Source organism: Dermacentor albipictus, chromosome 9 (genome assembly GCF_038994185.2).
Source record: "Dermacentor albipictus isolate Rhodes 1998 colony chromosome 9, USDA_Dalb.pri_finalv2, whole genome shotgun sequence".
NCBI lineage: Eukaryota > Metazoa > Arthropoda > Arachnida > Ixodida > Ixodidae > Dermacentor > Dermacentor albipictus.
The window spans coordinates 5,798,781-5,806,024 of NC_091829.1; the positions used below are offsets into that span (position 1 = coordinate 5,798,781).

General features: G+C 41.6%; 1 long non-coding RNA gene across 2 annotated transcripts in view; it reads left to right on the top strand.

Moving 5' to 3' along the window:
* LOC135906102 (uncharacterized) overlaps positions 1-4,485 on the top strand; it is a 136,246-nt gene extending 131,761 nt beyond the window's left edge. For both annotated transcript variants that reach the window (XR_010565631.1, XR_010565630.1), the window contains one exon: positions 4,262-4,485. This is a non-coding gene — a long non-coding RNA (uncharacterized lncRNA). The remainder of the gene's footprint in view (positions 1-4,261) is intronic.
* The last annotated feature ends 2,759 nt before the right edge of the window (positions 4,486-7,244 follow it).

Below are 7,244 nucleotides of genomic sequence, written 5' to 3' on the forward strand. Positions count from 1 at the left end.
TACAAAAACATTCGTGGAATACGGAGCCAATGTGATGTGCATCCGCTCCCTCCGGCTTCTTCTTCTTCTTTCCCAAATATTTCTGGCTTCTAAAGAAATTGCATTATAATGATTGCATAGAGTCCGTTTGGCAACAAAGGGCTCATTTGCATTATTTGATGAATCTCATGCCATTGGCGTGTATTTCCATGTTGTCAAGGGTCCAGACACACAAGAGATGTGCCGTATTTGGCTGACCCTTGTAGGCATGCATCAGTTGCGCGATGCACCCATCTGGCAATGGAAATACGATTCCCACTCAAACAATGTAGCGACACATTGATTTCTTATGTCACGTTTATTTAAAATCTCTAGTGGTGATTTTGAGATTTCCGTTGCTTTGGCGAGATGCGACATACACTGTCTCTGGCATGAGCCCACTTTGCTATAGCACTCGCTAGCCAAGGTCGCCCATGGGTATGATGGCACAACGGAGGCTGTATTACGGGGCAGTGATGATGAAAAAGGAATGACATTGGCAATGAGATGACTATTCTGAAATGATGATAGGATAACGATAATAGCATGACAACGATGGTATGACAACAGAGGCATAATCACGATTCAATGATGGCAGATTGATTACGACAGAATGACAAAGAAGCAGTTATGTCGATGGAACAATGAAGGCTGCATGACAACGACGGTATCACGACAATGAGTTGAAGTGTTTAAGTGACGACGATAGTAAAACTACAGTGTGAAGACGGTGGCATATGACAACTTAAAGAAGGGAATTGCGCTAAAAAAAGACACAGACGAGTATGGACATGGACGGGCGCAATTGACGGGGAAACACAAAAGAAAGGGCCCACTGCAGAAGAAACGTAATTCAGGAGAGCACATTGTTGGGTGAGTCGGTCGTACATACTTAAAGAAGGGAATTGCGCTAAAAAAAGACACGGACGAGTACGGACATGGACGGGCGCAACTCGTCCGTGTCTTTTTTTTAGCGCAATTCCCTTCTTTAAGTATGTACTACCGACTCGCCCAACAACGTGCTCTCCTGAATTGCATATGACAATGATGACGAGTTGACGACGGCATGATGTGAGTTGGACGAATAAGTTATAGTGATGATGATGGTATGGCCATGATGGCCTCTTGACGACAGCATGAGAACAATTGCATCACGAAGAGTTTATGAAGACGACGCATTGACAACAATGGCATCACAACAGTATGAGGACAGTGGGATGGCGGTGATGGCATGATGCCAACTGTAACACAAAGACAGCATGACGAGATTTGATTGGCGAAGCTGGAGTGACGACGATGGATCGACAACGATGGCATCCTGATGACGGTATGACAAAAAATACGTGGCAACTGTATGACGATGATGGCATGGCAATGACGGCATGACGTGAGTCTGATGACAAAGCTGAAATGACGACGATGCAATGATCATGGCGGCATCGTGTTGAAAACACATGCCTAATTCCCCATGGCATTAGAAAACTTAAGCTACTGAGTCGGTGTAGAAGGCGTGACGATTGATGGCATGAGGAGAGTTGGATGACGAAGCTAGAATTATGGCGATGAAATGACTGCATATACCTACAGTCGCATATTTTGGTAGACAGCTTGGGGTAATGAGTCGGCGTAAGAGGTTGGCTAGATATATGGGTGGATGGATAGATTCAGTAGGTGGGTGGGTTAATGGGTCGGTCGGTCGGTTGATTGGTCGGTCGGTCGGGCCGGTTGGTCGGGTCGGTCGGTTGGTCAGGTGGCCACAAATGCCAACTGGATTAAAATTTGGGGATTGCGCCTAGGTACTACAGAAGAGGACACACTTTGCTCCGTTTATCTCTAGCCGATCTGCATTACGTGATTGTGGATAAATACTGTGGTTCTATGGCGTCGAAAAACTACATATAGTCTTGTGTATTAAAAAAGTGGCAATGACAGGCAACTTATCAAGAGGTTTCCAGTCCAGCTGAAACTCTGTTGGATCATACATATCCTTCAAGTGACCAATCGTTTGAGCATAGTGAAATTTCATTGAAACAATGGGTTCAGCGTATTTTTAAATCAAACCTTTATTTGGACAATCAAATGTTGGGGTACACAATCAAAAAGCCACAATCGGCGTGGCAGAGAACCGTGCCGCATAAACATTACAAGTTGGGCAGGCGAGTACATATTGTTCTAAATGCATACGCAGTAACGTATATGATGCATACAGAGTACACACATAATTACATATTTCTATGTATAAAATGTCGAACAGGCTCAAGTATATGGCTGTTGAATGATGAAAGAAAAAGGATGAAAAGAAAGAATGAAAAAAAGAAAACCGTAGCAAAAATACCATACCAACGCTATCAATTCTATACCAATACTTTACTAATACCAATACTACTAATACAATAACGTATCAATACTTTACCAAATACACTATCATGGTAAAAATGTCATAGCAACATGTAAGTGAAACAATAAAAGTATTTATGGTTTATGATTATTTATGACATATTTGTGATTATATTTGTGACAGAACTGTATCGTTCAGACAACAAAATTGATACACTTATTTTGTGTCATTAGATCTGTTACCTGTATGCATATTGTTGGTTTCAGGCTGGCTGTTAAGTAGTTTACGGAGTTGAGAGCGTAGCATTTGTTGACCGTAATCGGTTTCTGAATCGAGGAATATGGCAGTAGTCATTATTGCGCGTGGGATAACGTTTTCCTTGCTGGGACAAGTTGGCGAGGAAGGCAAAAGAAGGGCCACTGCTCCTGTATTCTGTTTCATATCGATGCAATAGTAAATAGTTATAAGGTTGAGTAAATGGTTTTGTCATCAATAAATTGAATAGAGGAGTGGTGTGAGCATGAGGCGGGACATTAGCGATCATGCCAAGTGGTTTTTGTTTGTAGTCTGTAATTTTGCTATATTTGTGTGGGTGGTGGTGCCCCACACGTAGTGTGCATATGTGAGGTGTGACTGAAATAGGGCGTGTTATAGATTAGTACTTTGATTTCTGTAGGCAAGAAAAAAAACGCAGCTTAGTCAACGTACCTAATGCTCTGTAATGTTTGGTAACATCATCTTTGATATGAATGTCCCATACCATCTTTTTGTGAAATGTTGCACCTGGACTCCTTAAAGATGGCACAATGTCCAACTTAGTGCTGTGCAGGATTAAGTGTGGTAGTGAGACCGCGAGTTTATTTCTCGTTCGTAATAAACTGGCTTTTGTTTTTGAAGTGTTTATCATCAACCAGGAAATGGTACTCCAGTTCCATAGACTATCAAGCATGTTGCTTTTCATGCCAATTCATTAATAGATTTTTCAGAAAAAAGCGTACTCGTGTCATCTGCATAGATAACAAATCAAGTGCTGTTGTCAGTGCGAACTATATAGTTGACATGGATATATAACAGTACAGGGCCAAGTATACTGCCCTGAGGGACACCAACACTAATATATTTAATCTCTGATATAAGCAATGATTTATTGTAACTTGTTTCCTGTGCCTTAAATATGTCCTGATAAGGTGTGAGAAGTTACCACGAAAGCCATAATGGCGAAACTTTTGAAGCAAAGTTTTGTGATGAAGCTGATCAAAGGCTTTTTAGAAGTCGACAAAAACGCCCATAGCGTAAGCCTGTTTCTTCAGAAGAATCTAAAATAATATTTTTTTTCTTAGAAAAGCTAAGATCTGTAGACTTTGCTTTGACAAAGCCAAACTGAGACGTCATAATATTGTGCTTATTTACACAGTTATACATGTGAATACATCTTCTCAATGCACTTCAAAACGACTGGAAGAATAGAAATGAATCTATAATTGGACAAATTATTCCCACCTTCACACTTGGAAACAATATACTTTTGCAAATTGAAAATGTTTTGGAGAGATGGAAGAAAAAAGATTTATAATGTATGTTAAAACAACTAATATGACACTAGCAACAACATTTGTTGGTTGTATTTGAAGGCTGTCAGCGTCACTACTTTTGCTATTGTTGAAGGAGTGAATGACATTTTCAACTTTTTGAACAACTGCGGGAGTAAGGAAAGCACTTTCACATGCGCTTGTTCCTAAGTATTTAAGACACTGAGCGGTGTATGGAGTGTCACTTGCTGCAACAAGGAATGTATTTAAAGAATTTGCTAATTCATGACCAGATAGTAATCGACCATCTAACGTTAAATGATCTACCGTTTGCTTCGTTAATTCCAAATTTAGTAAGGTTTTTAAACATTTCCAGGGAATATCTGTTTTGGAGCGCAGCTCTTAGGCGCCTGCTCCTGCGGTGAGTGTCGGTGGCATAACCGAGTGGACGAGCACAGCGAAACATGAAAGAGCAAACGCAAAGCAGGAGATGAAGGACGCAAGCCGCAAACGGTGAAGACCAAGGAGAGTGGCCCCTTCAGTGACGGGCGTGCGAGAAACTGGTGTCATGCGGACCAGCTTGACAGCTCGATGCGTACTCGTATGTGGTCTTTTATTTCCTTTCATTTTCTTTCTTTTTTTCCACACTAAATTTAACTATTGTCTAAGTTTGCCAAGACGCGTTCATGGCCGCATGCGTACAGGTGACCCCGAAACCACAATGTTGGAACCTTTGAGAAATACTACGCCATGTCACCTGCGCACGTGCGATTCCAGAACAATGAGGCCGGAACCATTTAGAAATTGTTCTATGTGGAGGTACCCATCACGATCAGGAAAATACTTCTGTCGCGGAGAAATCAAATAAGTTTTTAGGCATGTAGGGCCCTCGGGGCTGTAATTGTTGGCAATAAGGTAGCCTCCCCACTTGTGGGATTACCTGATTGAGCTATGGCGAATGCTTGGTTGCCATAGTCGGAAGTTCGAATCTCGCTATAAGTATTTTTGTTTTTTTTTGTTTTTTTTGTGATGGTGAGGTTGAAATTCACCTCCTCCAATGCAAAGCTTCTGCAGGCTTGGAGTCATGCCTGTCACCGGCAAAAGACACCGAGAGCGAGTAGGGCTATACTAAAGGCCCACAAAGCTTCAACAAGGCACTCTCTCAGCAGATCAGGAATTGGCCTCCCTGGTGCAGTATTCGGCCACCCTCTCCCAAATGGCTAACTCGATTACCCTATGGCCCTCAGTATGGCTTTCATAGATTACGAAAAGGCATTTGATTCAGTAGAGATACTAGCAGTCATAGCGGCATTACGTTCAAGGAGTACAGAATGCTCACGTAAATATCTTGGAAAATATCTACAGAGGTTCTACAGCTACCTTAATTCTACACAAGCAGGAAAGCACCTATAAAAAAGGGGTCAGACAGGGAGACACACTCTCTCCAATGCTATTCACCGCGTGCTTTGAGAAGTATTCAAGCTACTAAACTGGGAAGGCTTACGAGGAAGGATCGACGGCGAATATCTCAGCAATCTTAAATTTGCTGATAACATTGTTCTATTCAGCAACAGTACAGATGAATTACAACAAATGATTGGGGAACTTAACAGAGAGAGTGGGGTTGAAGATTAATATGCACAAGAGAAAGATAATGATGAATAGCCGGCCAAGGGAACAAGCGTTCAAGACCACCAGTCAGCCTCTAGAGTCTGTCAAGGAGTATGTTTACCTAGGTCAATTAATCGCAGGGAACCCTGATCATGAGAAGGAAATTCATAGAATAAAAATTGGTTGGATTGCATATGGCAGACATTATCAGCTCCTGATTGGAAGCTTACCACTATCATTAAAAAGAAAGGTGTACAATCAGTGCATTTTACCAGTGCTGACATATGGGGCAAGACTTGGAGACTGACAAAGAAGCTTCAGATCAAGTTAAGGACCGCGCAAAGAGTGATGGAACGAAGATTGCTAAACATAATGATAAGGGACAGGAAGCGGTTTGGATCAGAGAGCAAACGGGCATAGACGATATTCTAATTGACATCAAGAGGAAAAAAATGGAGCTGGGCAGGTCATGTGATGCGTGGGTTAGTTAACTGATGGACCATTAGGGTTACAGAATGGGTACCAAGAGAAAGAAAACGCAATCGAGGACCACAAAAGACTAGGTGGAGCGATGAAATTAGGAAATTTGCGGGCGCTACATGGAATCGGTTGGCGCAGGACAGGGGTAATTGGAGATTGCAGGGAGAGGCCTTCGTCCTGCAGTGGGCATAAAACAGAATGATAATGATGGTGATGTTGATGTGGTCTGTCGGATAGCTTGTTGTGTACTATCGTCTGCTCACATCAACTCTCGCTTGCGCTTGTTTTGTTAGCTTGGTTTGATCTCGTTCGCGCTTGTTTCATTTGTCGTGGTTTGCGACTGTTTTGCAGTCTGATTGTATGCCACAAATTGTGTAGTACTTTCTGGAAGCCATGCTGTACTAGCGACTACACTGGAACATCCGGCGAGTCATGTGTACAAGCCGATGTGCTGAACTCGTAGATCACATTTTCAATGATCGCCGACTCTACTACTTGTCTTTCTCAAATTCTTTGCCTCAGTATATCGCTAAATGAAAACGCGAATAGGGCTGCGCTCACATTTCGCATTAGGGAGAGCATCCTAACCATCGGTGAATTCTTTTTAATGATTTGTGTGCTGAATAGGTTACCCAGGTAGTCTTTTTGCATTTTACTTCAGGCTATTGACTTTGTTTTGGTATGCATTATATGCCTTGAGGTCTTCTATGGTTCTAGATTTAAAAAAACACTGATACAGTGTATTTTTATAACATATTGCCTTCAGGCAATGCTTTGTTATCCATAGCGTTCATGCTTTTCATGCTTGTGTTTTTGTTACGAAAAGGAAACAGTGCTTGTATGTTTTCTTATATATTGCGATAAATGCGTCATATGCAACATCTGTATCTGACTTATAATGTACACTCTCCCGTGTCACTTCATACAGATGTTGCTTAATTTATGTAGCGTGAATTTGTTTATATTTCGAAAACACAATGACACAGTTTGGTTGTGTTTAATGCAAGATGGCTCGTCATCGAAGAACATGTAAATAGGTAAATGGTCACTAAGATCAGCTTCTATAACACCAGAAGTTAGAACTTCTTCGTTTGAATTTGTAACGAACACGTCAAGTAAAGTTAATTTGTCACACTGAATACGTGTTAGCAAGTGTATGGCACATGTGCAGGCGTTTGCTTGTAGTAAATGGACAAGTTCAACAGCCGCACTAGTCGTGCTTAAGATGTCGATGTTAAAATCACTGCCAAGTGCCAAAGTGTATTTGC